General features: G+C 37.0%; 1 non-coding gene across 1 annotated transcript; it reads right to left on the minus strand.

The window, feature by feature from the left end:
* Window positions 1-245: 245 nt before the first annotated feature.
* LOC138088084 (small nucleolar RNA SNORD22) lies at window positions 246-371 on the minus strand. The gene has a single exon (XR_011145670.1). It is a non-coding gene; the product is annotated as a small nucleolar RNA SNORD22 (small nucleolar RNA).
* Window positions 372-5055: the final 4684 nt, after the last annotated feature.

Below are 5055 nucleotides of genomic sequence, written 5' to 3' on the forward strand. Positions count from 1 at the left end.
ACACCTCAAGGCTTGTGGTATTCTAGTTCCCTGACCAGGGATCAAACTCAGGCCTCAGCAGTGAAAGTGCAGAGTCCTAATGACTGGCCCACCAAGAATTCCCAAGAAAATTCAATTTTTTATGTCCTCCAAGAGTTGGAGTCCACTGGGTATGCTTTGTTCTTTCTTTAGTCCTGGAGGAAAACAACAACTGATTTTTCAAATAGTAATTTGTTCCTCTCTTTGCCATGTTTAAAATTCTTATGATTCCTCAGACAGTTCCTTCTGGAAAAACCTTTCCTCTTCTACCCTGGCCAGCCCCAGTGGGTTCACCTTTACACGCTCTGGGACTCTGACAGGAGGTAAGATGCATGAATGTTTCTTCACTGGGAACAAATTTGTGATGCAAGAAAAGAGAAAGAGAGTGGATCTATGAACACTGTTTCAAATTGAAGCATATTTCCCTCTAAATTATTACTTCTTCTTCAGTTGACTTCTGCTTTCTAAAATGATTCCCCTCTTTTCAAACCCACTCTGTTGCCATTATCTGGGTTGGGTGTTGACCGATGTAATCAGAGTTGACAGTACACCAACCTGATTTGAATATACCTCCTGTCATAGGAATGTGAAACTGAAACATCAAACAGCATTCTGATAGATCATTCACTCCTGTGTTGGAGATAATTGTTTCCTCAGAGTCGTAGAAGGCTTTATATAACTTGGCTAAAACCAAAGAAGCTCATTAGGTTCATTTCAGATCTGCAGAGCTTCACAGAACGGTTTCAGTGTACAGGATACTGTCATATGTGACAAGCCGACAGGTACTATTCCAGTCCTCACAAATCCCATGCACAAATGTAATTATCATTCAAAGCAGATCTGGTATTTACTATATTAATCAAACACATGGAAAGCTTTGGGAATGAATGTGAAAGAACTCTGTAGAGAAGGTTAACAGTTGGTGTCTTATGTTTTGACCTAATTTGTTTAAGCAACTACATCTGTTGAGGGCCAAGTCCTGTGCTGGGTGCTGGAAATAGGAAGATGGAAAATTTCTTGCCTTTGAGAAGCTCACAGGCTAGTGATGAAGACATAAATAGATCACTGTCATGAAATGTGGCAACTGTAGCATTAGAGGTATGTGTGTAATTGTAAAGAAGAACAAAGGAGGAGGACTGGAGCCTAGAGTAGAGCTTAGGTCATTTCTCAATATAGTTATTAGGAACTGGATCCTAAACAATGAATGGATAAGGGACAGGACAGGTCTCAATAAGGACACCGAGAGCAGTGGGAAGTAAGTGTGTAAAGACACAGAGGAGTAGAAAGTGTCTTGTTTGAGGAATGACTAGTCATTCTGCATTCCAGAACTACCCTCTTCCAGCAGGAGGAAATGCTAAACAAGTTGTTTGTAGGAAAGTTGTAAGCAGACCTAAGAAATTTGGATATTATAGAGCATTATGTGTCATTGAAAATTTCAGCCAGTGTCATGATCAAATACACTTTAGAAGAAGCACAAAAGAGAGGGATCTGGAGGCAAGAGACCAAAATGCGAGGTGCATGATGTGACCAAGCAAGAAGAGGTGAGGCCAGGGCTAAAGTTAGAGGGGCTCTGTTGCTGCCCACCAGCAGGCAGAAGAGAGAAAGGTGTTCTGCTGTTTTTCTCTTTCTGAACTGGCTGCCGTAATATATACATTTAGAATGTAACGTGTTAGATTGCTCAGAAATTTGATCAGTGTTGTTAAACTGAACTGAGTTAATTTTCTAAAGGAACCAGAATCAAACACAACTAATCATGGACATCAAGATTTTCATTTCTCATCTGCAAAATGGGGATAATTGTAGGACCTTCCTTGTAGGGCTGACCTGATAATTAAATGAGATAATGTCTGCCAAGCATCTGACTCTGCTGACCCACAGTAAACACATAGTAAGTGTTATTTATCATTACTAATGGAGAGTTAATAAGCATCTAGTCTGAGCCATTGAATACTAAGCCAGACAATAGAGATAAAGTCATGAAGAGAATGGGGCTTCCCAGGTGGCTCAATGGTAAGGAATCCATCTGCCAAGCAGGAGACCCAGTTTTGATTGCTGGGTTGGGAAGATTCCCCTGGAAAAGGAAATGGCAACCCACTCCAGTATTCCTGCCTGGGAAAATCCCATGGACAGAGGAGTCCATGGGATTCTGACAAAATCCATTCATCCATGGGATTTTGTTCTTGGTGGGCTATAGTCCAACAACTTAGCAACTAAACAACAGCAGCATGAAGAGAACAGAGACCTACTCTTCTTAGTCTCATAGTCTACCTGGAGAAAACAGTACATAAAGAAATTACTACAAGAATGGGACAAGTTGAAATAAAGGGTATGGGGAAGGTGTTAGAAGTTACACAAAAGAATGTTCACCCTCTGAGTAGAAGGACAAGGTGTAAGAGTTTTGCAAGAAAAGGCCATTTGCACCTGAGCACAAAGACTACATGAAAAAGGCATCCCAAGCAGATGAACAGAGCCTTTGTATACACAAAGCAGATTCTTTGAACCAGCAGCATTGGAATCAGCAGCATTTGGAATGTGTTATTAATATAAATGCAGATTCTTGAAGCCCACCCACACCACACCTAGAATCTGCAGTTTAGCAAAAGGTCAGGTGACTTGTGTCTATGTTAAAGCTTGAGAAGCAGTACAGAGATGTAGTCGTGAAAATTAACTTGATCACTATAGAATGTGTTATTTGCTGAATCTAAATGACTTATTTTAAAAATTAAAATATAATGGGTGAAAATTGGTATTTTCCCTTTCATAATTAATTTTTGAACTAGATTACATTTCAAAAGGAACCTATATGCTTAACTAACCAATGGATCAGAGACGTTCCCAGGGAAATTAGAAAATCCTTAGATGAATCAAAATAAAAAAATAACTTATGAAACTTCTGGGAGACTGCTAAAGGAGTTCCTAAACTATAACATAGGCATTTATTATAGCTATAAATGCCTATATTATAAGAGAAGAAAGGTCACAAGTCAGTAACATAACTTTCCGTATTAAGACACTGTGGGGAAAAAAGAGCTAACTAAACCTAGACCTAACAAAAAGAAGGAAATTATGAAGAATAGAATGAAAATTAATTTTAAAAAGAATAGAAAAACAATACAAAAATTGTTGAAACAAAAATTTGATTCTTTGAAAAGAGCTATAAAATTGATGTGTCTTCTGCTGGAATGATCAGAATGATCAGAAAAAAAGAGAAGACTCAAATTTCTAAAATAAGGGATGGTCTCAGAGAGTCAGATGACTAAGCCATTAAGCACAGCACGGGAATGATCAGTAAAATTCAGGGAACACAGTAGGTATATAATATGTAAAATGTTAAATAAGTGAATAAAAAATGAGGTACCATAAAAATTAAGGTAATTAATGCTATCATAATATTAGAGTTTTAAAATGATTCTATGTTATCAAATGGATGTGAAAATTTGAAGTAAATGAAAGAAAAATTCCATGGGACAGGATTATTGGAGAAAAACCTCAGATAAATACATTCCAGGATGTAGATCCTTGTTAATGTGCAGAAGATGTAACATTGTTAAGATGACAGCACTCCCCAAACTGATTTTCAGATTCAACAGAATTTTATAAAAATCCCAACTGGATTTATTTTTTACATAAATTGAGAAACTCAACTTAAAATGAAAAAGACTCAGAATACCCAAACAATCTTGAAAGAACAAAACTGTTGATGTAATACTTGCCAATTTCAAAATTTACTACAAAGCTACAGTAGTGTGGTACTGGCTTAAGGATAGACATAGAACAATAAAATAGAATTGAGAGTCCAGAAAGAAACCCTATATGTATGGTTAATTGATTTTTGTTGTGAGTGCTAAGATAATTCAACAGGGGAAAAAAATAGTCTTTGTAAGAAAGGGTTCTGGGACAACTGTGTATTCACATACAAAAAAATGACATTGGACCCCTTCCAAAATGAATTCAAAGTGGATTCTTGACCAAAATATAAGAATAAAAAGTGTTATAAGAAGATTTAGGAGTTAACCTTCACAACCTTGGATCAGGCAGTTTATTTGACATGACATTAAAAGTACAACTGACAAGGAAAAAAAAAGATAAACTGGACTTCATTAAAATTAATTTTTGCACATCAAAGGGCACTTATTTAAAAAGTGAAAAGACAATCCAGAAAAGGACATAATATACTTATAAATTTTACACATATAAAAAATTATCAGAGGGGATTCCATGGTGGCTCAGTGGTAAAGAATCTGCCCGCCAGTGGAGGAGACACGGGTTCAATTCCTGGTCCAAAAGGATGTCTCATGCCATGGAGCAACTAAGCCTGCACACCACAACTATTGAACCTATGTTCTAGAGCCCAGGAATCACAACTATTGAGTCCACACACAGCAACTGCTGAAGCTCTTGTGTCCTACAGCCGTGCTCTGTAACAAGAGAAGCCACTGCAATGAAAAGCCCACGCACAACAGCAAAGAGTAGCCCCCACTTGCTGCAACAGGAGAAAAGCTGGCACAGCAATGAAGACCCAGCACAGCCAAAATTAAACAAATAAAATAATTTTTACATGATCAGAGTAAATAATGATTTTTTTAGTGATCATAGGTAAATATTTTAAAAATAATTTTTAAATGATCATAGATAATAGTAAATGTTGATAAGAATGGGGAGAAATTGGAGCCCTCATACTTTGCTGATAAGGATATACAGTGGTATAGCCACTTCGAAAAACCTTTCTGAGTTTGTTTTTTTAAAAACAGCCAGTTCCTCAAAATATTAGAAATGGAGTGACCATGTAACCCAGCAGTTCCATTCCTGAGTATATACCCAAGATAATTAAAACATATATGGGAACAGACACTTGCGCATGAATAATTATAGGAGAATTATTCATTATAGCCAAGAATCAGAAACACTTCAAAAGCTGTTCAGTTGATAAATAGGTAAACAAAATGTCGTCTATCCTAGAATGAAATATTATTCAACAGTACAAAGGAAGGGTGTGCTGACACATCATGATCACTGAAGTATCTTGATCAGTACCAC

The sequence above is a fragment of the Capricornis sumatraensis genome, chromosome 10 (genome assembly GCF_032405125.1).
Source record: "Capricornis sumatraensis isolate serow.1 chromosome 10, serow.2, whole genome shotgun sequence".
Classification (NCBI taxonomy): Eukaryota; Metazoa; Chordata; class Mammalia; order Artiodactyla; family Bovidae; genus Capricornis; species Capricornis sumatraensis.